Raw genomic sequence first — 27,684 nt, 5'->3', positions numbered from 1 at the left:
TTTCCCACACTATTATTTGTCCATGGGCTATTCATATATGAATATAAGCTTTTTTGGTTAATCTCTTCCCATCCACCCCCTTCTGAAATGCATCAGTCTGTTGCATGTTTCAATGTCTCTGGATTTGTTTTGTGCACCACTTTAATTTGTTCACTAGATTCCACATATGAGTGAGATCATGTGATACTTGTCTTTCTCTGACTGGCTTATTTCACTTAGCATGATACTCTCCAGGTCCCTCCAGGTTGTCTCAAAGGGTGAGAGATCCTTCCTTTTCACAGCTGCATAGTATTCCATTGTGTAAATATATCATTTCAATCCATTTGTCTACTGATGGGCACTTGGGGTTTAGCTATTGTAAATAATTCTGCTATTAACAGCATGAAAAATATGAAAATATTTTAATTTATATGATGTCAAATAAATTTCATAATTTAAAAGTAAGTAAGAGCCCTGTTGCTCAAGCTCTATTTATTGAGAAAGGGTGCATATATATTTTTCCTAATTAGTGTTTCAGGCTTCTTAGATATATTCCTAAAAGTGAGATAACTGGGTCATACGGCAGCTCCATTTTGAATTTTTTGAGGAAACTCCACACTGTTCTCCATAGTGATTATACCAGTCTGCATCCCACAAGCAGTGTACTAGGGTTCCCTTTTCTCCACATCCTCGCCAGGACTTGTTGTTTGTTGATTTATTGATGGTAGCCATTCTGGCAGGTGTGAGGTGGTAACTCGTGGTCATTTTAATTTGCATTTCTCTGATAATTAGTAATGCTGAGCATTTTTTTCATAAGTCTCTTGGCCATTTGTATGTCTACTTTGGAAAAGGGTCTATTTAGGTCCTCTGCCCATATTTTAACTGGGTTGTTTGTCTTCCTTTTGTTAAGTTGTATGAGTATTTTATACATTTTGGAAATTAACCCCTTATCAGATGTATCATTGGCAAATATGTCCTCCCATGCAGTGGGCTCCCTTTTCACTTTGAGGCTGGTTTCTTTTGCTGTGCAGAAGCTTTTTAGTTTAATATAGTCCAATTTGTTTATTTTTTCCTTTGTTTCTCTTGTCCTAAACAATGTATCTGTGAAAATTTTGCTTTGTGAGAAGTCTGATATTTTGCTGCATACATTTTCTTCTAGGATTTTTATGGTTTTATAACTTATATTTAAATCTTTTATCCTTTTTTAAATATATTTTATTGATTTTTTACAGATAGGAAGGGAGAGGGATAGAGAGTTAGAAACGTTGATGATAGAGAAATATCGATCAGCTGTGTCCTACACACCTCCTACTGGGGATGTGCCCGCAACCAAGGTACTTGCGCTTGACCGAATCGAACCTGGGACCTTTCAGTCTGCAGGCCGATGCTCTATCCACTGAGCCAAACCATTTAGGGCCTTTTTCCTTTTTGAGTTTAAAACTCTTATTTATATTTCTTTCCACTATTAACCCATGTTAACAAATTGACAGGCTTTTTAAAAATCTAAATCTACTATTTCTTTTACCATTATTTTTCCTTTGTTATTATTTATGCAATTAATTTTATTATTGGAATTGGATGGGAATAACAAAAAATAACCTGACTGATAAAGTCCCCAAGCCATTTTGACTACAGTTATAAAGTTGGTTCCCACTCAGTAACTTAGGAAATTAAAAACACTAAATCTAGGATTTTCTCCACTGGGACCTAATCCAGTCCAATTTAGAAGTTGAGGATTTATAAAGGCTTTTCTGAAAGAAATGGGAAAATGTCAGCTACAATTTCTTGCTAGACTTGAACTGAATCTATTAACCTTGCCCAGAGAATATAATGTTACAGTTATCTCATTTACAATGTTATTGTATATGATTTATGGCCACAGTATCAAGCCTCAAACTAGGTTTTGTAGTTTTAAGTTAAATTTACATGTCTGTAATACCAATGATTTTTTTCTTGTTCAGATAAAAAGATATTAAAAAGTGATTTATAATATTTCAGTTGGATGGAAAATATACAGTATGACTTAGTCTACTGAAGGGAAAAAACATTAGACAGCTATTATGAATATGTACGTTCACACTGCTTAATGCTTCCCATCTTTTAATGTATGCCTGGTTATTAACCACTAGACATCTTTTGAATTATATTTAGAATACAATGAGACACCAATCTATATGAAAATCAGATTAAAAAGAACAACCAAAAGGACAAGGAAAAAAACGCATCATCTATGCACTTCACCTAAGATCATGAATGCTGAAATTAACTTAGGTACCACCATTTTTACACACGTCATTTACCTAACACCATATAATATAATGATCTTTAAATATGTAACACAAAAGCCTCTTCAATATTATCACCATTATTAAAACCCAAGAAAATTTGCTTTACCATAAACTATAAGAGCTTGAGACTTGATCTGGGGGTATTATATTTCATTGGAAATGGTTGATATAATGCCACTTGAAAGGTAGCATGACCTACAACTGAAAAGTCAGTACCAGTTACAGAGTAAAGACTTAGTAATGTCTTTTTTTCCTAGCAAACAAATAACACCCAGTGTCCTGTAAATTTAAACTAAGATGAAAAAAATCTCTTATGTGTCCTCAATATGGGTCATATGACATACACAAATATTTTAATACTAGGGGCCCAGTGCACGAATTCATGCACCTTGAAAGGAACTGTGGGCAGTGAGGCTGCAGTGGGCAAAGGGCCGGGTCTTGGTCCATCCTCCATGCCCCTGCCCAGCCCCTCCCACCGTGGCCTTGGTCCCATCTGCCAGCAGCCCTGCTCCCGCTGCCCCCGCTCACACCCGCTGATGGTGCGGAGCGATTGGGGCCAGCACCAGCAGCAGGTGTGAGTGGAGCTGGCACCGTCAGTGGGTGCAAGCGGCAACTGCTGCCCCAATTGCCCCTCAGGAGTAACCTCAGAATCACCTCATCTTCACAAGATAGTTTCTGGAGTTCTAGCCGTCACACCAACATTCCAGGCAGGAAGAAGGATTAAGGAAATGGATTTAAAATGTACATGCCATCTGAGTAGGTAAACCACAAAGAATTTTCCCTAGAACTCCACCTGAAATATTTCTGCTTACATCTAATCAATGCCTTTAAGGGGAGCCAGAAAATACCTATATGAATAAAATACTTATATTTCCTTTTCTTTCTAAGTGATTCGAGATGGAGCTTCATGCTACTAGGTAATATTTTTAATTTCTAATATATTTGGCCACCAATGATCTTATATTATTTAAATAACCAGTGCTCCAGTGCACAGATTCATGCACATTGAAAGGAAATTAATTAGAAGGTGACCGGCAGGGCAGGACTGGGCAAGAAGGCTCGGACATGCCCTGGAGCCAACCTCCTGCAGTCCCTCCCTGGCCGGCCACACCTGGGGCGGCGCTGTGGCTCAAAGGGCGTCTGCAGAGTGAGCAGGTTCCCTCCAGCAGGTGGGGTCCCTCGGCCTGGCCTGTAGGGATCAGGCCAAAACCGGCTCTCCCACATCCCCTGAGGGGTCCCAGATTGTGAGAGGGTGGTTCTCGGGTGATGCACCCCAGAATCAGGCTCCTCCTCTCTGGTTCCAGGATGCATCTCCTGAGAACCGCCGCTGCCAAGTCACCTCAGCTCGGCAGCTCCTGCGTTGAGCGTCTGCCCCCTGGTGGTCAGTGAGTGTCATAGCACCAGTCGGAGCATCTGCCCCCTGGTGGTCATTCTGCATCATAGCTATCAGCCGGACGGTTGGACGGTCACTTAGCCTTTTATATATATAGATAAGCCAGTACATGGTTAACTCTAAAAGATAAAGTTCTGCATTAGATCTGAAAGTCTCCTATTATCTGTGTGCCTCCTAAGTGGGTGAACAGGTTAGAGCTCCTTAGGAGAGTTTAGTGGAAAAGAGTCTTCCTCAGCCTGCCTAAACCAGATCTGGGATCTAAACACTGGACATGGTTGTCATGTTTACTCTGAAGTGATTTATAAGAGAAATCAAAATAGGAAAAAAGGAAACTGGATCAAGAGATACAAAATACTTTTTAAAACCCTACATTTAGAAAAATAGTTGTTATCCCAACTACTGATATTATGAAGTAGTTACAAATAATGTTTAGAATAAACACTTTAAAAACTCACTACAGCAGCAAAGACACAGAGCACCAAATACACTGGCAAAAAAAATCTAATTGGGGGGGGGGTAATTTTTCTACTTATATATAAGCATGAAACTGTTTTATGATTGCATTTGTTACCAAAGTTTTTATTATAAAGTTGAAACAATCAATGAGGTTGACTAAAGCATAAAGGCCAAGTAATCTTGTGAAAGCATAAACTAGAGATTGATATGGAAAAAAAGTTAGAGTGTCACTTGGCATAAGATTACTTTAGATAATTCATTTCTTTTAATCATATACCTTTAGGTTAGAAATGTAAATTGACTTCATTTAAGTCTAGAAATTCCAGCAATATTGAAATGTTTTTCTATAGCTCGGGTATCTGCTAAATGAAAATAATCTGTACTTCTACTGAAAGAAATGTTTAAAAGAATTAGAGAAGTGTAGCAGAAAGATAAACTATACACATGGATCTACACTCTGCCAAATATGTCCCATATGCAATTTGGGTTAATACTGATAAAATTCCTATGAAGTTCAAAGCAGAGTCTCTTTTTGATAAATGGAAATATTGAGAGTCAGAAAAATTGTCTAAAAACCACAACTAATATTTAGGTGAATCAAGGTTAATAAACAGGTTTGTCTGATTCCAAAATCCCACTAATTTCAACTAGGTATCATCCTATATAATAAAATCCCAGAGACCAAACAGCAGAACGACCGGTCGACCAGTTGCTATGATGCACACTGACCACCAGGGGTTAGACACTCAATGCAGGAGCTGCCCCCTGGTGGTCAGTGTGCTACCAAAGTGGGAGTGCTGCTCAGCTGACTGGGATGAGCAGCTGCTCCCGCTACAAACCCCAGGCCAATGGGCAGGAATTCGGGCTGCAATCTTCACCTCCTTGCCCCAGGCTCCTCCTCCTCACTCACTGCCGCCTCCTCCAGATGCTCGCAGGCCTCACAGTACCATACCGGGCTCTCAGAGCTGACCCCGAAGGCTGGGAAGTTGGTTCATGGCTGCCACGAAACTGAGGCCTACTCCACCACCTCTCAGTGCTATTGTCCCTGGGCCCAGTCCCGACTGCGTCTCCTGGAGAGGCGCATGCTCCGTCTCCACAAAAGATGCAGAACCAGGGAGTAGCTGCTCAGAGGGTGGGTCCACAATCACTTGGCTGACCAGGATGAGCAGTGCTCCCACAGTGGGCCAATCCACTCAGGCCAGGCCCCCCACCAGTGCATGAATCCCGTGCACGGGGCTTTTAGTAAAAATATAATGAACTAGAGGCCTGGTGCACAAAAATTCGTGCACTGAAGGGGGGACGGGGTCCCTCAGCCCGGCCTGCCCCCTCTCACAGTCCAGGAGCACTCAGGGGATGTCCTACTGACAGCTTAGGCCCGCTCCCCATGGGAGCCATGAGGCCTGAGCGCTGGGCTTCGCAGCTGCCAGGGCTCACAGTTGCCTGAGCCCCGGGCCTCGCAGCCACTGTGGCTTTGTCTGGATGGACATCTGGAAGATGTCCGCCCTAATTAGCATATTACCCTTTTATTAGTATAGATGGGCACTAAATACAATGGAAAGAGAAAAATAAATATAGCTTGTGTAATTTAAATTCTATTTGGCTACTTTTGGAGCTCTGATTCTTCCAAAAACAAAATCTATAACAAATTTTGCTGGAAATGTTCTACAATAAATAAATAAATCAGATGTAATTGTATGGGGAATTCTGTGGTAAATCAGCATCAACAATGGTACACTAAAAGTAGTATTTGCAGTCATATTTATGTTACCGTTTCCTTACATAACTTAAAACCATATCATTCCTTTAAAAAAAAAACACATATTTTTAAAAATAAAAAACCTAAGTACTCATAATGTAAAGGAGTGATACATTCCTTCATACCCCAAGTTCTGCTTTCTAAAAATCACTACTTTTAACTTTTTCAGATTTTTAGCTGATTTTAAAGATACATTTCTGACTCTAAAACCTATTGCTTTGACACTATTATCTGACATAAATTTGAGAAATTACATATACAATCTCTGCTTTGAGAGGTGAGTATTACATTACCAACATCTCACGTTTCTTCTTCCCAGTATTGGTGAGTTATTATTTTGTTCTTCTAATGATTATTTTGGACATATAAATGTGTTAATCTCACTTTATCATGAATGAACTTTTGAAAGTTCTCTTACATCTCTCTTAATCTTCATGATAGCATATGAACCTATAAACACTCCTATCGTACACTCCACCTCTCCTTTGCTTTCTCCTTACATCTTCTTTCAGCTGTATTTCTATTAATCTAATGCAAAGGTTAAGAATACCCTATTTATAACCATCAATAATAATTTCATTATTAAAAGTTATAGTTTGATCCTAAAAGTTGAAAACATTCAGTATTAAAAAAAAAAAAAGAAAACATTCAGTATTTATATTACCAGGACTACATAAATATCATACACAAAAAAATAATGAAAAGCTACCAGTTAATTTGTCAATGGATTGCAGGTATAACAACTGTTCTATTGAAATGCTCCTCATATACAATTAAATAGTATTCAACATTTACATGCTATTTCTCAAAATTAAACCATATTTTAAGAAGCTTCATATAAAAATAAGATATATGAGTTTCTTTCCATTGATTATCATTGACTTTCTTTTTTCTTGTTGAGAGAAGGAAAAAAATCTTTTCTTTTTACTTTATTATTTACATCATTCAGCATCCTAATTTTATGGAACCTATTCCATTCAAATATAAGGCAATCTGTTTGAAACCAACTGACTTCTTGTTTAGATTGCCTTAACCTAAAAATAAAGGCCTTGGTGAGAAGAACAAGCATTTATTTGAGATACAAAGGAATAGCTATTCTGGAGCACTAATTCAGGCAGAAACTCAAATAGTGTTCCAATTAGGGGGTGAAAGTAAGGGGTTTTTATGAGAAACGGAAGGTAGGGAAAAAGGAATTTCTATTAGTGTTAATAAGTCAAGGAAGAAATTTCTAAAGGTATTAAAAGCTAAGTTATTCTTTAGATAGGGTGGAGCTAGTTATAAAGAATGTCTTTAATTTTTGGTCCAAGAGTCAGAATGTCTGCTTTCCTGTCAGCTTTGCAAAGAGTTGTTTGAAATACAATGTTGGTTTGACCTATTCCAAAGGTTATTTTGCTCATTCAAACATCCCAAAGTTTGAAGAGTAAGATGTGTAAGGCAGTTTCTCTGAGTTGGCAGTGCCAACTTCATATTGAAGTGGCTTTGTTTATATATTTTTTGCAATTGATTGAATGTTCCTTTGTAGGTGTTTATTTTTATAATATAAAGATATTATGTTTCTACAGAACCTCCATATCTTTATTCCTCTCATTCTATTCCCTATATACATAGATAGATTCTATACATAGATAGATGATAGATAGATATAACATCTGTATAATAAGGATAAGGAACAAAGCAAACTATATGGATGCAAAGTCTCTACATTTGATGTTACGTGGTAGAACAGTAACTTTAAGTAGACAGAAAAGTTAAGGCTTTATATTGTAATTTCTAGAGCAACCACCAAAACAATAATTCAAATAGATAAAGCTAAAAATCCAATAGCTAAAGTAAGATATATATTATATAAATATTTAAATAATTGAAATAAAGACAGGAGAGAAAGAACAAAGGACCAAAAACAAAACAAAACAAAAAACTCACAAAACTCCAGAAGTGAAAAATGAAAAACAATAAAATAAAGACATATATCCAATATGTAATTTTATTCAAAGTCAATGTAATAATGTATTAATGTATTAAACACTCCAATTAAAGGGGAAAAGTTGTCAAAGTGAATAAAAGGGCAAAACCAAACTATATGCCTTCAAAAAAGTTTGATCTTTAAACATAAAGACATAGATAGGCTGGAAGTAAATAGATGAAAAAGTATTTTATGGAGAAAATAAGCATAAGAAGAGAGAAAAAGCATTAAGAGAGGGTGGTTCTCAGGTGATGCACCCTGGAATCAGGCTCCCTCCTCTCTTCTCCCAATATTGTGTCACTTTCTCTCTGTATCTGTCTCGCTCCTTTCATCTCACTTTACCATAAATCTGGCGGTAACTGACAAGTTGTGGGCATTTAAATGCAAAATGCAATTATTTAGCAAACAGGATTTACTTAGCCTGAAATCTAGTCGGCCTAGGGAAGGACCCTGCTCAATGTCAGGCTCCTGCCCAGGCCCTTCTGCCCAGGTGGAGTCCTGTGGGGTGGGAACCTCCTTCTTCCCATCTGAGCTGCTCCTTCGCCTCCTTACCTCCCTGAGGGGACAGTAGCACCAGCGGCCTCTAGTAAGGAAATAAGAAAAGGAGGGAGGGCGGGAGGAAATTATACACATCATTTCTAGATTGTTTTCCTTTTTTATGTTAGCCTTCTTCAACCTCTCAACCCATGTTTTTATTCTAAATAACTATTGAAAAAAGCAGACTTGTTTCTTTCCCTTTCTGGTTGCTTTTCTAGAAATAAAAACACAATGTTTCTAAATTCTGCAAATACAACACCAGACAACAGACTGTAATGGTGTTTGCTGTATTATTTAAAGATATTCATTTTTCTATGGAGAACAAGATAAACAAATGACATGGATGAATCACATAAGGTCTCGTAAGTATAGTTACTAGGTTGCTAACCTGTAAGACAAGTTAGACATAGAAAAAATACAGCCTATGTGTGCTGAACACAGATAATCATGGCACAAATGAGTTAACTTATAGATATACAGGAATGGAAGGACTGATTAAGCCTTACATATTCATAAATCATGAATCATATCGCTCTTGGTTGTCAGTAATGTGATCCCTATGTGACACCATCACCCATTGATGATATTCATTTTGGTCCCATGTGACCTCTGCCAGAGACGCGCAGATAAAATCCATAGCTGCTCAGCAAGTCATCAGTGATCTACAGCTGCTGGCCAGGCATTCTTGCCCCTGTGTCTCTCTAATCGAACAAGAAAGTGATGGGTCAGAGGACCTTATATCTGCTGAGTTCCATTTCCAAGCCTCAACTCTGGTCCTTTTAACTGCACTGTCAGCAAGCAGGCGGATGAGGCAGACGGAAAAGAGAGAGATGGACATGGGAACATTGTGTAACACAGGATTCAGATAGTGTGTTACAGCACTCCTGGTGCATCCTACTATTAAGTATGTAAACCTACACCTATACTTAGCCTTTGCTTCTTGCTATATTTTGAAAACTGATTAAATAAATCATTTAATTCCAGGGAGTGAATTTAGTCTGTGAATCACTCTGTTTTGCAACCTCAGGAACAGCTTCTAAGGAGGCTACTGTTGAAGCAGGAGATTTTCTCCGGTGGCAGTCAGTATGCTCAGGTGACCAATGGTCCAAGGAAGTAAACAAACTCAGAGACTAATTAAGTGACTGGAATCTGCTGATTATATTGAGATTTAAAGGTTGAATTTGCTTTATGCCCCGAGTACCTAAGAATAAAATGCAGTTGTGAGTACATGAAACACGAAGTGTATTCTTATATTATTTATTTATTATTGTGTGATTTGTTATTGTTATTATTAACCTACTTTTGCCCAGCCCTGTATACTCACAGTAAGACCTGAAAGGGCAAATCAAAGTTGAATGACTTAAGCACATTACGTTAATTTTTTAAAGGATCTCAGAATTTCCTAGTGGTTGAATAATTTAAGTCATACCAAATAAACAAACAATAGAAGAAACACACACAAACACACACATACCAGCAACATCAACAAATATTTTCTTTATGTAGGAATAAGTACTGAATGGAGGCAGAAAACCCTCAAGCCTGTGGCTCACAGAGATTTCAAGTAATCATCATGACCTGTCTGTGCTTCTGAATATCTCTCTTTCTTCTACATTGGAATTGTAAAGATTAAACACGTTAAGCTTCTCAGATGAGAATGACTAACAGAACCAATATAGCAGGACATTTTACACTTCTAAGTAGATATATTTTCTTCTAACATAGTGTGAGCCTAAAATATTGAGTAATCTAACAGTTGGGAGGTCAGTTGTCTTTTAGTTGGAATGTCTTTAATTTGTCCCATATAATTTAGTAAATCAGCCATTCTCTATCCTTATTGTGCAACAGAACCATGTAGAAAGATTTTTGTAACAGATATATGAATCACATAATAGAGTTTTGGGGTGAGATTCCATATAATTTTAGAGTTTTGATACCTTGGGTCTCCAAAGCGGTATAAAATTTGATAGAATTTGTCTTTTGGCATTATTAGTAGAATAGTACAATACATTTAAATGGAGATAGCCAGTCTGAGAGATTTTAAGTAATATATTTTAACATATAAGCCCAATTGGAGAAAGAGACCAGGCCAAAAATTACATGACCTTTACCACCATTGAACACACAAAATGATTAAAACTCAACCTACTTAAATGTTTCCAGGTAAAATCCCTTGACAGAAACTGATGAAATGATTAGATAAAAAAATGGCGAATGCTTTGGACTGGCTTAGGAGAACCAGAAAAAAACACCAAAGTTTCTAGGAGTCAGAAACTTAAGTACTCCACTAAATAGCAAAATAATTTCAAGTATATCTCTTAATTTCTCAATTCAAAATCTTCTTTGCCTAACCTGTCCCTGGAGTGCTATTTTCTGAAGACCTTTCTGTCTAGGTAGGCCTGGTATGGTCTTCTACTTCAATTACTCCTTAGTAATCATAAACCAGCCTGCTGCCTTCCCTTTCTCTCTTTCTCCTGCCACTCCCTGATCTCCATCTTCCACCCCTGAATCCAAAGCTGATAGGGGTCCTTATTGAAACAATTAGAGGTTTTCATAAAAATATCTGAGTTTTGAATGAAAGAAGAAAACAACTGTAAAGCAAGACTAGCCCATGACAACATTATGTATCAGGGGACTCCCAGAGAGGGCTGGCTGATGCCTTTGTCCTAAAATCTCTTCTTGCCATCTGTCTGAAACCATCTCTTCATTCTGGATCTTGAAATCACATCTTTTGAAGTTTCTCAAGTTCACTGTGGGCCAGTTAATCTCCAATGTTAACTTCATTGTTAGTCAGTAATTTGGGGTCCTAAAGTAGCCTAATGAGGCACTGCTTTTATCATTCCAGACTCAGTGTTAAAAGGTTTGGTAAACATGGGACATTTTCACTTTAATTGCCTCTCTTCAGCATAGGCTCACTGCGGGCCCTCAATAGCACCTTCGACCAATGAGGAATGACAATCACAGCATTCTGCCAGGTTTTGCATTCCAATGTGAAAAAATTCTTGGGTGTCTTCCACATGGTTTCTCAGAGGGTGTGCAGCCAGGGGTATTTCTCTGACTTGAATTTACTGTAGTGATGAAATAAGGACCCACCCCCTTCAAACACCATTAATTCTCTTTGTTTTGCTGTTATGAGTATTTTTCTCAAAAGAATGCATGTAAGAAGTGTTTGTTAGGTGCTGGAGGAAGGCTTTCGGTCCTATGACCATAAATAGCTGTAAGATTCAGAACACATGAGGATCATGAGTCCCGATGTCAAGCAGGAAAAGGGTAATTTTGGAGGGGGAGATGGGGCAAAGGATATTCAACATTCCGGGGGGGATTTTTCCATGAAATAGAGAGGAAAACGTAAGAAAACTAAGGTTTCGATAGAAGGAAAATAGCATTAACGGACTCATAAAGTAAAAGAATTACAAGAAATTAGTCTCCCAGGCTTGGAGTTAGAAGACCACGTTTCAGTATTAGATGCACCAGTTACTGAATATTTGATGTTAGCAAAATGACATCATATTCCTGAGCCTCAGGTTTTCACCTATACAATGTGGACAATAATATTCCATTTGCAGGGCTGTAGTGATGACTACATGAAATAATGTATGAAAAAATATTATAAACTTTAAAAATGTATGCAAATGTTAGAAAGTATTATTATGAAAGATCTATCTTTAGACATGCAAGAAAATATTTACTTTTTATTTTTATTTATTTTTAATTTAAATTCTTTATTGTTTAAAGTATTACATATGTCTCCTTTTTCTCCCACTGACCTCTCTCCAGCCACTCCCACCCCCAGCACATGCCCTCACCCCCCTACTATCTGTGTCCATTGGTTATGCGCATTATATGCATGCATACAAGTCCTTTGGTTGGTCAAAATTACCATAATGCAAAAAGACTGAAGTTCTAAATCCAGCATTTAAGTAACCAGCAAAATCCAGTTTAATTAACACAGCGTTTCTAAGGCAGGCATGCTACAGCATTGTTAGCAGCAAGTCTGCTCTATAAATGCCATTGTTCAGTTATAAGTTTGCCTATTCAACTTGGCATCACACTTTTATAATCATAGAAATACATATCCAAAGCCTGTGTTAGCTAAGAGGTCATAGAGAACACATTCAACAGAAAGATAAAAGCATAGAATGAACTGAGCGTGAAACAGAAAATAATCTATTTCAACAGAAACAATAATACTTGGCCTTTATTTGAAAATGATTTCATGTCCAGAGGGTCTTTGGCCTTAAATAAAATTGAGCTGCATTTTATGTTTCCTTTTATTGGACAATATATACTGGTGAACAAGCCAAAGAAGTGATGGGGGACAGGAGAATATGAGGAGAAAACACCTAAAACTAAAGCAAAACAACAAAACAATCATGTGGATTTTCCCTTTCTAGAGGCCTAAAATGTAGCTCATTTGCCCAGAGAGAATCTTCCTCAAGTCCTGATTAAAGGCAGTAAGGGTACTTCAGCTGGCAATCTTGTTTAATTTTAAAACTATCATATCAAATGATAACTACCAATATTACACAGCATGAAAATGAAGGTCAAATGCTATAGTATGAATATTAAATAAGGTTCAGCATAACAGGTAGATTTTGCTTATCATACAGAAATTTACTCTAAAAGTGTGCTCCTAAACCACACAACAGGCTGCACTTTCTTTCCCTGTGTTTAGTAATAGTGATCGTCCTGTCATCATTGGGTTTCTTTTATACTAACTTGCAAGGCTGTGGGGCTCAATACATTATGTCTATCACTATAAAGTCAATCCTGCAATGATTTCCTTCTCCTTCATCCACCACAATCCAGCAAAGGATGTTCCAAAAAAGGCCAACACTTTTATTAATAAAAATTCTTAATGTTGGTATTATATGTGCACAATCAAAGAAGAAACTTAAGAGTTTTCCTATTAAAAGGTCCCACTCCAGAAGACTGCTCCTGTGAGGACTAAGAAGGAATATCATTAATACTACAGTGTCCTGGGCTATCCTACAGTTTTACCCTTTTTGTCAGCCTTATGCTACTTGTTGGAAAGATTGATGACTGTCCCAAATGCTTATCCCATTCAACCATTTGGTATTTGTAATTTTATCATTAGTGATAATGATAATGTTTGTATATTGTGGTTGTGGACATGCTGAAGAGAAAGCAAACTGAACACAGGGACATCAAAGTAAGTCATTGTTTGCCGCTCACCCCTATTAGTAACCTACTTTATCAGTTTAGGGAGCAGGGTCTTGCTAAACTGGGACTTCCCAATATTGGTGGAAGAAGCAAATGGAGTAGGATCTAGAGAAGACTAGTTCAAGGAGATAGAGTTGTAAGATCTGGGTGATCAAAGGACTTTGGACAATTAGATATATGAGCACCACTGGAGATAAAGATACAAGGGGGAAGAAGGGGCCAGAAAATACATTATCTCATTATTCTATGCTACATTATATTTCAGTCTAACTACCACCACATTATCTGATACAAGCAATTTCTGGAAGCACCAATATTATTGAATATTGACTCTGAAAGTGGTCTTGGCAATTGTAACCAAACACCTTCCCTCAGGGAAGTTGTAAAACACTGGTTGTCTTCAAGTTTTGAGAATGAGAAGTTACCACTGTAGTGGAAGGAAGGGAACGGAAGCCATTCAATGTGCCATTCAGGGGTCCATGTGTCCAGCTCACGAGGGAAGCTGGGCTATGCCGAAGTAATCCTCCTCTTTCATAGACAAGCCAAGATAAGCCAAGGTCAGACAAAGGGTAAGTGGCAGGCCCAGCCACAGGGCTTGAAAAGCTAGTGTTCCTTCTCAGGCACCACAACTAACCCTGATGTTTCCATACTTATTGCAACAGCATTGTCCCTACAAATTCACACTAAGGTGGAAATGGAGAAATGGTAAGTTTGCCCAATGACTTCCATATGCGCGGTGGTACTTATCAGAATCCTAAACATCATGGCGTGTTTTAGGTTTACAATACTGAAGTAAAAATAATTGTAATAAGCTTGGTGATTCCTAATACTACCTGCCTCCTAAATCAGTATAATAAGGGAAACCTGGGGTAAACCATCTTTGTAAGTCAACACATTCTAAAAGCTTCATTCCCTGGCAGTGTATTTGCTACTCTTTTAGAAAAGGTCATCGTTTTGATGAAAAATTGAATTACACAGACAGAATAAACCATGACAAGGCCCTTAGTTTCCCCCCGACAATGGAGTTCATCCTAGATGGAATTACCTATTGCCTATCACCCATGTCCTTTTTTTAAAAATATATTTTATTGATTTTTTTACAGAGAGGAAGGGAGAGGGATAGAGAGTTAGAAACATCGATGAGAGAGAAACATCGATCAGCTGCCTCCTGCACATCCCCTACGTGGGATGTGCCTGCAACCAAGGTACATGCCCTTGACCGGAATCAAACCTGGGACCCTTGAGTCCGCAGGCCAACGTTCTATCCACTGAGCCAAACCAGTTAGGGCCATCCATGTCCTTTTTTTAAAAAGAAAAAAAGCCTCATAAAGAGCCTCATAAAATTGGCTCAAAGAAGTTCTTTTATATAAGAGCACTTTTTAAAGTACTAAGGCACTGTACAGATGTAAGAGATGATCGTTCTTTATATTCAAGATAAAGAGAACTCAAGATGCCATCAGGAAAAAAGGCACAATGCTTCTTTCACATTATCTTCTAGCAGTTCCTCCTCTCTTTATGCTAGTTAATCCACTTTCCCCTCATGTCTGCTTATACTAATAGAAATAGAAAACAGAATCATAGGATGGTAGATTTGAGAAATACTTCACCTAACTCATCTCTCCGATTTCATAAATGAAGATACTAAGAACAGTTGGGGCCATAAACATAAACACCTATAAAGGCTAGACAGGGAACATAAATAAGGAAATCAGTTGCATAATGAAAGTTTCCTGGGACTGAGAAAACCAACAGCGCAAACAGCACAATAAATAGCAGCTAACATATGGGCTGGGTGGAAGCCGCAGTGGACGATGGGGGACTGTGGGCGCTTGGAGAGTGCCAGCCCACCTGCAGCCCATTGTGACCACGTGAACATGCAGGCCCACTGCCAGCTGACTTAGCAAAAACCTGAGGTCCAAATCTTTGTCCGAAAACCGCTGATTTTAAAATTGTTGCATTCATCTTTAAACATTGAAAAATAAATAAAAGTTCTGCAGGCCCATTACACCCCGCTAGTGCATGACTTCTCGTCTCGGTCACATGGTTTTCAACCCTCTCTGCTTCCTTGTATGTTTAAGAGCATGTGGGAGAACAGCTGAAGGCCACTTAGTGGCCGTTCCTACCTGCTCCGCAGCCTGAGCCTTCAGTCTCCCGCAGGAAACCGCTGGATGGGAGCAAAGGGCACCTGCTGCCTTCAGACCCAGCTGCGACCTCGGGTTGAGTAGCAGCAAACTCGGGAGCTGGAGCAGTACTTTCACCCCGAAGTTCCTCCCAGGTCCATGTTATTTCCGCAGGGGCCAGCTCATCCTTTCCAGGCTCCTCCGGGTCTCTGGAACAGCAGCGATCAGGTGTGAGCTCCCGCAGGTGCTCCCGGGAGAAGGAGCCTCGCCTGCGCCTGCGCGGAAGTTCGGGCATGCGCAGAGCAGGGGCCCCATCCAGCCATCAGGCTTGCGGAGGGAGCGCCCTCGCCTTGTACCAGGTGCAGATGTCTACATAGCGCGGAAGAGGGTCTGTTACCCAGAGGATGTGGACCGGTCAACATAGGATGCCGCCGGGAGAGGCTAGTGGTGGGCCCTGAGATGAGTAACCACGGGGAGTGGCAGCTCTGAAGGCAGCCTGGATCTGGTTAGAGAAGGTTCCAGAAGTGAAGTGGCCCGCCATAGGAGGGGCTCCAGCGGCAGCAGCGAACTTCAGCACAGCCCGCTGGCCAGGATTCCTGGAGGACAGGACACTGACATCAGCGGGGTTTTCAGTGGCAACAATAGCATGAGCCACCAGCAGATGCTTCTCCCAGGTCCTATTCGGATTTATAATGTAGATGCCATCACTTTTCCTTTGGTAGATGAACTGTTCCATTTATTTATTCATTCATTCATTCATAGAGGGAGAGAAAGAGAAAGAAACATCAATGATGGGAGAGAATCATTGATAGGCTGCCTCCTGCACGCCCCACACTGGGGATAGAGCCTGCAACCCGGGCATGTGTCCTGACCAGGAATCGAACCATAGGTCAATGCTCAACCACTGAGCCACTCAGCCGGGCAAACTGTTCCATTAAGAAGTCACGGTTGGTGCCACTCTTCATCTGCAAGTGCTCCAGACGTGGCGAAGGTTTCTCTAAGTTAGACAGGAACCCAGGACAATGCTGTTTGGTCCCCTCTCTGGGTAGCTTGGAAAGGCTGCCACCTTATGAAGTGAATTCTGTCCTTTGTGTACACAATATGGCCAATCAGCATATGCACTTGGGCATTTGTATTTGTCTTAGGAATGTGAATGTAATGTTTCAACTCACCCTCACCCTCTGCTAAACTTCACTTAGAACTGACCCTGGGAGGTTGCTCTTTGGGGGTCTGGGATTAAAGATAGCGATTGCAACAACACAACAGCAGGAAACAAACTCAGAGGAACATGATGCCAGTGATGCTGACTTCTTAAAGACCTGAATATCAGAGTCCCGTAAGGTTTTTCACACAGGAGGATCACATTTTAACTCACCTGTCAGATCGCTCTTTCCTAGACAGAGTACACCAATTAGGTTTCCTTTTCCTATTTTTTACTGTTTTTCCACCTTTATGTTGTTTGGCATATTCTCCTGTGAGTCCTTTCACACTCTCTAAATTTATCAAAACCCATTCTTAACAAGATGCTGGACTGTGGCTAACTCTGCAGAGTGACTACCAGGCACTCCTTCCTCCTGGAAAGAAATAATATGCTTGCTCAAATCAAATATTGTTGAGGGGGAGCGAACATTAACAGTTCATTATTAACCTTGGTCCCGGATTAGGATAGAATTTGGCCTATGTGATGGACTTTGACATTTTGTCCCCTACTGCAAAAGTGCTTCCACTTTTAGAAAACAAAATTGGGTGAAGGAGGGAGGGGCACACTCTGCAGGAGAAATAAAAACAATGCTCTAATATTAAAGGGAAAACACAATGACAGAGTCAAGAAGCAGCTCGGCAAACTCATTATCATGTTTATTGCTGTTTGAAGGCACAATGATTGAAGTTATTGTCTTAATGTAAGATTACTAAATAATGCATCCCATAAAGGAAAGATGTTGTATTGGCCATAAAATGCGTGTAACTGCAACAGAATTCATACTTATTTAATGACACTTTAGAATCGGATGGTAATTAAAATGAAGCAGAAATTTTTAAAAGGCAAGAGAAATTTAAGCACGCCAGTATATAAATGGAAACACTCTTTGTTTTGCAAGCCCATAAAGAAGTTTCACATAGTTGGGTTTTTTTTTTCTTTGGGGGCCCACTGGGAACAGCACAATCTTGATTCCTTAGAATTTCCACTTCTAATTGCTAGGAGGGTTCATTATCAGCTGTCTAAAGTGCAATGCATCAACCTTGCAAAGCTGAGTTACAAAAGACGCTCACACATCTGATGGGCTGCTGTGCTAAATACATCTTAATTTGTGCTGCATCTGCTGTTTTCTAATTTGTTTGTCATGCTGTGAAAGCCACAGACATTGTGAGAGCAGCTCCCTGATTTTTTCTTTAAAAATGCATCAATTCTTCATTTTTAAAAAATGGCTGCCTTCCATTATTGTTCATCTGTGTCTTGGAGTGCTTTAAACTCAATTTTGTTATGCACATATATGTATGAAAAATCCTGGGCATTTGAATATGTACATGTATTATGTAAGAATAAATGCACACATATTTGCATGCACATCAAGACAAATACTGAGTTTAATCACAAAAAGCAAAACAAACAAGCCAATCTCAGAACTTTGGCATGGATAAAAGTGTTTCAGGTCACCGGGGTCTGGTTTCGGTTCCCTTGCTATGCAAAAACATATGCATAAGGATGATGCTCTTAGTTCAGACACAACTAAACAGCAGTTCAAATGTGAACAGATGCAATTCAGTATGATCCAGAATAAACCAGTCTCACATTAGGGAAGTTTAAATTACAGCTATTGATCTGAGAGGGGGAAAGAGGGGAGGAGGGAGGGACCCAGGGAAACATCCATGTGAAAGAGATACATTGATTGGTTGCCTCCCACATGCACCCCCATTGGGGATCCAATCCACAACCTAGATATGTACCCTAACTGGGAATCAAACCCATGACTTTCTCATGCACTGGACAACAACCAACTGAGCCAAACCAGCCAGGGCTGTTTAGATGCTTTTAATAATTTATGTACAAGCGGCCCTGCATCCTCATTTTGCACTGGACCCCGCAAATCCTGTAACTGGTCTTGAGTGCAGAATGGGTTGTAGGAACACTGGTGGAACAGCTGATGGATTTACTCTGTAGTATTTCAAACTGTCCTTTGATCTTTAAGATCGCAAAAATTTACCCCTTGAAATGAAGAATAAAGAAGAGATAAGAGGAAGAAAGTGGATAGGGAGGGAAGCAAGAAGGGAAGGAAAAATCCAAATAGTATTTACTTCATAATCATGTAGTTTTATGGGGCATGATGGATAGAAGGTGGCCATTTCTAGGTGATACTTATTATTCTCAACACAGAGCTTCTTTGAATGAAACTGATTAAAAGAAAATGCTTCTGTCATCAATTTTGGCTTCCATAGCCAAAGTGGCACTCAAAGTTAGTCTATAATCTTCTTTATAAATTGAGCTATATACAATTCTAATTTTTCTGACAATTTCCCACCACCCCCTCCCCTTACATATACACAGGCACAATCCAAGTTATTTCAGGAAACCTAAACCAAAAAATACTAGGGAATACAGAGGAGTTGGAAACCTCGGAGGACTATCTGTGGCTCTTTTCCTGTTGCAGGCCACTCACCTGGAGTGGGGCTGGGACCTGAGGGGCAGTGAGGGCTGGCCCAGAGGCGGGCATCCTCTGACTACAGCCTGGAGATGGGGATGCCGGGAGGCAGGTGTGTACCCTGGCTTCTGCTGGTTGTACACCCTTCCAACAGAAAGACACATACCCCATTCACATCCTGCCAGTCAGTCTTCGGTGTCAAATTTTCCCAAGAACATGCAGAAGCGATGACCAAGGCAGGCGTTCTGACCGGGATTCAAACAAATCGGGGCTTCCGTACAGGAGTGTGTTGAATCAATAAAGCGTACTGTTCAACCAGGGCTGAGAAAAACACCTCATAAAGTAACAGCATTTGTAAAGGTTAATCAATTCAGCTAATTGTAAATGCTCTCAATTGTCAGTCCCTAAGCAGTCCCTTCTCTTTGTAGCTAATAATTCACTGTGGGATGCAGCAGCTCTGAAGCAGGAAGCAGAGAAAGTGTGGAAAGCAGTCAAATTTCTCATTACTCTCTCCATGTTGTGCTCGGTCGGTGTCTGTAAATGTCAATACATTTACCACAGGGAAAGAGCCTTTTCTCCCTACTAGCACTGCTTGCCTCCTTCATTATACACAAAACAAAGTAAAGAGCCTAATTATCTTGGTCTAGGCAGATGGGAAGGAAATGAGGGTATTGATTTGGGGGGCAATATCTTAAGGCAATGCATATGACTAATAAGCTGGGCAGTTAAAAAGGGATGGTCTTCCATTCACAACTGTAAGAAAAACACATCATATTCACTGCCTAGAACTGACTCAGAGAGAAAAAAAAAACTCCTTCTGTCCTTCCCTCCCCACTGTTTCCCTGTCCCCAGTCAGAAAAACACCAGTATACCAGTGGGTAGGGTTTTTTTTAAATGAGTGCTACGGAGATCTAAGAAGTAAAAACAAATCATGTCAGGCAGAAAACAATGAGATCATTCTACCCTGAGATTATAACTAGACTCTGGCAATAAAAGCAAACCAATGACTTTTACGAGACTAGACAACTCCTGTCTTTCCATGAAGCTTCATGGTCAGGGTAGTCCCTACCTCCAGGCCACTCGTGGCTCTTCTCCTGGGGACTCAGAACGCAATTTGTCTTAGCAATGCTAGAAAAGTTCTAGGAAATGGTGATACAGGACAAATGATGAATTGTCTTAAGGAAAGCCACTTTATTTTTAAGGTCTCACATAAATCCTTTCGGTTCTTTACTTTGCGTATGTATAAGGTATTACATTTCAGAATGTCTGATTTCCCTGCAGTTACAGAATTAATCTTCTATATTTAGAAAACATAATAAGATGTAGTTATTTTCAAAGAATATTTATAGAAACCAAAATGGAGATGAGAGGAATGATTTCAAATGTTTTGGGGCACGGTAATATTTATAGCAATGTTCATAATAACTAACATTCACCCAATGATTATACCTTAGGATCCAATGACGTATATAATTTCCCATATTGAAACATGAACGGCTAAAACACGCAGTCAATTTCCCTTTATTTCATCTGCAACTTAATAAAATGTAAATGTCTTTGCCTTAGAAGTAGCATTGTCAATACATTTGGATATGTAGAAAGAATCACAGTACATATAAATCCCAAACCTTCAATCATTTGACAAAAGGACATCCTTATCTTTCATGTATTTCAATTTAGTATTATTAACCAAAGACATTGTACAATTCTAGTTAAATATATGAGAGGCCTTGTGTCCCATCAAACAGTTTGATATTTCAGACACATTGGGTAGTGTAGTCAGACAAACCAAGTGACTTAATCCAAGCATACGGCCATGTTGACCTGAGCAGCATAAGAAAGAAGCTGGGAAAGGCATGGAAAACAGGTTGTTGGAAGCTGGCACATCATAAGATATTTTATCCCCTAAATATGTAGGATAATGCTAAATCTATGTAGGAGGGTAGCATGTTTACAGTCAAATTAACTGACGCATTGTAATAATAATGCTGTAGTCAGAAAACAAAATCGAAGTGCTTCTCTTCAGTGAACAGAACCATTGGTTCACGCAAAGAATTCTCTTCTTAATGAAAACAATTTCATGTTATTCATGAGTACAATATGAAACATTCCTGGAAAATGATATATTAGCTACGAATGTCCAGAAGGTACTGGACTAACCAGGGGGGGAAGACCTGCTCAACAATAAACTCACCCATCCCACCTTTCCACTCTTTTCTCTCTCTCCCTTTCTCCTCTCCTTTCTCTCTCTCTCTCTCTCTCTCTCTCTCTCTCTCTCTCTCTCTCTCTCAATATATATATATATATATATATATATATATGTGTGTATATATATATACATATACATATATATATATATATACACACACACACACACACACACACCTCTTCCCCTCTCCCTCTTTCTCTTCTCTCCCCGCTTTTGCTAAGATATATTCCTTTCAGCTAACAATGCCATTTTCCCATAATTTCAGGAGAAATTTCCTGACATCTTTGAAAATGCTGAGAATCTAAAGTGAAGTTCTCTAAATGCATTTTTTTTCACCTTAACAGAACTGAAAGACCTGTTAGAGTTTCCAAGAAGAGTAGCCTCAGGCAAGCAGTGAGCAAAGTTAACAAAACAAAGCCCTCCAGGACCCTATTATCTCATTTCCCTTACTGGTTGTTCCTAAGCATTTGGCACCTTCATCTTCATATTTATTCCTTTGGAGCCTCACCCTTTTATACATAATGTAATCTTTTCCAGAGGATAAATTTTAACATCAGTTTAATAATTCCTTGAAGTTATACTGGAGAACTGCTCAACTCACTTCTAAATTAAAGCACTTATTAAAAAACTTTGAAGCACTCTCACAATTTTAAATCACTGTGCACATAGCAATTTAAAATTATGGGAGCGGTTTTATAAGCACTTGAATTTGGAGGTGATCAGAGACCTGAAAATGTGCATTATAGAGTAATTTAAAATTATTAGAGTACTTCATATTTTTTATAAGCTCTTCAGCTGGAAAGTGATCAGGTTCTAGCATCTGAGCTTCTGCAGTACAAAGTGAAGTACTCCTCAGCTTGAGAAGGTTCACTCTATTAAATCAAACTACTTTAATAATTTTAAAGTGATGTACAGTGAGCATGCTCAGATCTCCAAATTCACTTTTAAATTAAAAATATTTTTCATTTCCAACCTTCAAAGACACTTATAGGATAAAGCAGCAATTTACTCTTTCAATTTTAAACATCAAACTGCCCTCTCTCTTTTAGAGCAGTTTCCCCTTGGTAAAAACAAAATATTAAAAATATTTTCCCATTTTTTAAAAAAAGCACCATGCTGTGAGGATTTAACAACCTAGTGTATTTAAAAATATTTCCATGTTAAAATAAATGTTAGTATATTGTGCTTTGGGATACCCTACTTTTACAACCTAAAACAATGACTAACTAGTATTTTGAGAGCATTTTTAAACTTAAGCACATAGCCAATTGTCTTATGTAAGTATAACACCTAGCCCACTGAAACACGTGGATGACTCCACAATAGGACAGCTGTCTTGAAATTTGAGAAAAGTCTTACAAACCCTACTATGTCTTCTGAAGATCACTGCTGGCCTGAATGAAAGCATGTTGTTCCAGTAACATTCCCCCAGTCTACCCTTGAGTTCAAAGAAAGGAAAACATAACAGAGGCATGAAAGTTGCTATACTAAATATACATCGGACAACCACCACTCTTGATCATTCAGATCAGTTTTATTCATCTGAATTCCAACTGCAGTCAAACTGGATCTACTGGAAGGCAATCACTTAGGCCTCCTTGTTCTTTGATGATACTTTGAATTTTATCCTACACGAGAATTGATCTTAACTAATGTATTTATAATCCACAACTGAAGCGGAGTGGTTGCCAACAGCTGTTTGCCACCAGTGGAGAGTCCGCTTTAGCTGTTTGTTATAGCTCATCAGGGAATCAGGCCACAAAATATATATGTACTGCTCTCTGACTTGTGACAAAAACATCCAGAGCCACTTCATCTTACATGACAGATGCTGCCTGAAAATGAAAGTCTCCTGGTGGTGGAGGGGTGGCAGGGGTGGGGAGATGGTGATAGTGTTTTACAAAGTGCTCTCTTGGCCCTGGCCAGTGTGGCTCAGTTGGTTGAGCATCATCCTATGCATCGAAAGGTTACTGGTTCGGATATTACCTCTATGAAAATGTTTCGGAACTTAACCTATGAAGTAGGTTTTGTTCTAACTAGTATGTTAAAAACTTTCAGAAGTTAGGCAATACCTGCTTCTATACAAAACCATTTTGAATTCTATGGGATCTGCATTTGTCTTTATACTGTGATCAAACTGCCTTGGTTTTAATGCTATTTCCAACAAATATTATTATGGAAGAAGCCTAATAAACTATCGTATTTAGATGGTTTTTACACACTTAGTGGGATCTAATAGTGTCATAAAAATATATAACTGCCCAACAAATGCAGTGATCATACAAAATCTTCTGTATAGTCTTGCCTGCAAACTAAAATTGTCTTTCAAAACGCTAAGAAAATTAAATAAGTAATCATTAACCAGAAGTTATAAAGAGCTGATGAATTAGTTTGTGCCTGAATTAAGGAAGATATCTGGGTATAAATGATAGAAGAAATCACAAGGGCATATGTAAGAGTTCTTATATGTTTGAGAAAAAAGGTAGTGAAAAGAACTTTCAAAAATTTGTTTATGTAGAATGTGAGTTGACAGGAAGCCCTAAACAAAATTTTGCTACAATGAATCAGTAAAAAGTAAGTCAGAAAATTATGACACAATGAATTTAAAAATCAATGTGGATATTTCAAACTAAGTGGCTATTAGATAGAAAGCAAAACTGTACTTGTAAGACTAATATCCAGAAAGACATTTAGATGAAAATGTAATACTCATACACCCTTGGACTATGCAAGTGTAATGAAACATGACAGCCTGGGACATTTGTCAATGGGCATGCTCCAGATCTGTCACTGTATTTCACTGTAGTAATCACCGCTTTTAAGATCACTATATAAAAGGTAGGAGAAGCAATATTGAGTGACGCCAATCTATGTCTAAGTCTCCTGTGTACAACATTGACTTTAGGACTGAAACCAGGGAGATAATACTCAAAACCCTTTGTACACAATTATAAAGACCAATGTGTGTTTTTCAGATAAAACTTTTTAATTCTTTTGCATTTTCCTACAGCAGTACTTATACCCATTCACATGAGTGTGTTTAATGTTATTTTATCTGAGAGCATTGCTAAATAAACAAAAATGTCATTAACACTGCAGCCATTTTAACTAAATCTTTGCTTAATGGCATAAAATGCCCTTTAATTCTTAGTGCCTACTGCATGAGTTAATCCATTTAAGTGCGAGAACACGTTTGTCACATTGTGTGAGTCTGACAATTTTTTAAACCAAATCAAGCCTTTTGAGAATTGAATTCCATTTGCTTTGGCGGGGTGAGGGGTGGGGGGGACGACTTTCTGGTTCAAAGGAAAAATGCTTAGAAGCCATATTTGAAAGGCTCAAAAGGGGTCTTACACATCAAATAGCTCTTAGAAAACAACATTCTGATGAGTCAAGTGTAAATTAATTAGAAACACAGAGATTGCTTTTCCCTGGCTATCCACATGGGTTTCAAAGCTGAAGAAAGAGTGTTTGACGAAATATGTTTGGAGTGTTTATGACCCAAAAGCATAGTAAAGTAGTTCAAGATGTTTCCGTGAAACAAAAATACTTTTCTTGCAGTGATCTTCCCAAACAAATATCTAACGAATGCCTATGTAAAAGCATTGGGACTCACGCAGGTTCTCCATTTTGAGTCCATCGAGTACATCTTAAAGAGGATTTTTCCCTGCAAAGAAACTGATTAAGTCATTATCAATGAATTCAAGCTTGGTAGTGCTTCCAAAAGGGGAAACAAGTGAAATAAGCATTAAGACATGCTCAGTGCAAATTTATCCTATATCGTGAGTTGTAGTAGGACATCATTTATATGTGGAATCTCTGAAGTGCTGAGACTGCAGACCCAGGAATAGCATTTCTATGAAGCTCCTATAAAATATCAGATTATAAGACTTTGGTCCAGGTAATTTGATTATTTGTCCATCCACTGCTTGTATCCAATTAACAGGGAACTACAACTGGTCAAATAAATTAAAGCAAATGACCAATTGTGCAAAATGTATGCAGAAAGTAGTTCCCCGGTACCATCACTAGAGAAAGTAGTTTAAAATGTTATCATTAGCAAATATTTATTGCACATCGTTTGGCTAGATGGTGCTGAAAATTAATGTTATTAGAATTCCCAGTGTAAATATCTTAAAATCTATCATTAAGTAAAAATAGAAGAGTGAAAAAGGAGAGAGGAAAAAAGAGGCTTAAAAAGTATAAACCACAAGGAATGCTTGGGGCAGGAGAGGGGGTTGGAGGGTGGGGAAGGTGTGGGGAGACAAGGCCCAAGAAGTAATGGGGACCCAGATCACCCAGCGTGGCCATGAGGAAGTGAGGAAAAGTGATCTGACATCAGGTGAGCACCCCAGGCAAGAGTCGGTGACACTGAAGAGAAATTGGACATAAGAACCTGTGGATTATGGCAGGGACAGTGAAATGCGTCCCTGATATGGAGAAGTCAGTGCTGATCATTTTGAAGAGAGAGGATGACAGAAAATGCTTGGAATTTTCACTGGAGGAGCATGCAAACCATCCGAAAAGTCTTTAAGCATCGAAACTAGCTATGGCTCTCGGACAATCAAACAGGCAACCACTTTCCAAACCACCATGAACGGACTGGGAAGGATCTGATGGGCAAGGATATTAAAGGATGTAGGAAAGAGCAGGAGAAAGAAGGGAGTCCTCTGGCGGAAAAAGATGAGAATGGAGAATGCCTCTCCCTGGACTTTGTCCCATCACCTACCTGCTGCCCGCGGGCTGCAACCTGTTGGCGGAGGCTCCGGAAAAGCCCCTCTAGCACCTGGATCATGAAGCCTCGTGTCAAAGCCCAGGGCAAGGGCGCCTTTCTGACCAACAAGCTCTCGCAAATTAAAAGGCGGTCCCAGGACAGCAAAACATCTTTGTTTGTGTCTCCGTCCACTAGGGAAGCCTACGTGATCTCTCTCTCTCTCTCTCTCTTTCTCTCTCTCTCTCTCTCTCTCTCAACACCGGTTACTAACCCGCAGCAGGAAGTTCGACCTGCACTGGAATGTCCTGGTGTCTACCCACCGCCCGCTGCGCTGTCACTTGTACAAGCGCGGATTCTGCTGCTTCTGCACCATCACATCCACCCCCAGCACCAGCGAGTGGACAGCGTGTTGGTCACTGCACCGTCACTGCCATTCAGAAACACGGGAGGGCCACAACCACATCCACGAGGGCCTGTGGACAGTGAGCAGCCTGTGGCTGAGCGCCCGAGGCAAGGGGTGACCAGCACCCTGTGCGACAAGATCCACTGGGTCCTCACGCAGAGCCTGAGAGCCTGGCGCTGGTGATGAACAACGACAAGCACTGCTCCGAGTGTGAGGGCTACGACAGCGTCCTAGATGACAGGCTGAAGGGTATGTGTCCAGATCTCTCGCCTCCAGCAGGGCCAGGATCATATCCGTACCCTCCAGGTTGCGGATCCTCACAGAGAAACTCCGGACTATAAATGGACCAAGTCCCCTCCCTCCCCCAAAGGAAATTCTTGGCAACTATGAGATTCTGTACGGTGAAGAGCTGGGGCAGGGTGACGTGCTGATGGAGAGCTGAGAAGGTGTTCAGGCCAGTGGCTGCGGCCCAAAGGGGACCGGTGGAGTGACTGCGGGAAAACCATCCTCACAGCCCGAAAGTGACCAGCAGCAGGGGCAGAACTCCAACCTGGACCCTCCCAGAACCAGTACTGCACCCAGGCCCTCACTGAAGACCTCTATTGACATTTCCTTTTCCTAGAGCTTTATTTTCCCTTTCCTAAGCCCTGCAAATAAATAAAGGCACTTCTTTGGGGGGAAGGGGATGTATAAAACACTACCTTTTATGTTTTTGCTAAGTGATTTATTTTTCTTAGTTATTTTTCCATTTTGAGTCCACAGAGGTAAAGCACCAAGCCTATCTAGGAAGAGAAGTAACCAAGCTCAACTACAAACAACTTAATTCTTGCCCTAGTACAGTGGTTCTTAACCTTCCTAATGCCGCGACCCTTTAATACAGTTCCTCATGTTGTGGTGACCCCCAATTTCATTGTTACAAATTGAACATAATTAAAGCATAGTGATTAATCACAAAAACAATATGTAATCATTATGTGTTTTCCGATGGTCTTAGGCGACCCCTGTGAAAGGGTCGTTAGACCCCAAAGGGGTCGCGACCCACAG

The 27,684-nt window shown here is 39.6% G+C and overlaps 2 pseudogenes; one reads left to right on the top strand and one right to left on the bottom strand.

Moving 5' to 3' along the window:
- Positions 1-15,699: 15,699 nt before the first annotated feature.
- LOC111826327 lies at positions 15,700-16,412 on the bottom strand (annotated as a pseudogene).
- A 9,516-nt stretch (positions 16,413-25,928) lies between these two features.
- On the top strand, positions 25,929-27,165 carry LOC102425701 (annotated as a pseudogene).
- Positions 27,166-27,684: the final 519 nt, after the last annotated feature.

Source organism: Myotis lucifugus, unplaced genomic scaffold (assembly GCF_000147115.1).
Source record: "Myotis lucifugus unplaced genomic scaffold, Myoluc2.0 scaffold_0, whole genome shotgun sequence".
Classification (NCBI taxonomy): Eukaryota; Metazoa; Chordata; class Mammalia; order Chiroptera; family Vespertilionidae; genus Myotis; species Myotis lucifugus.
Note: the sequence above shows the minus strand (reverse complement) of the source record. Positions and strands in the feature narration are given on the sequence as shown.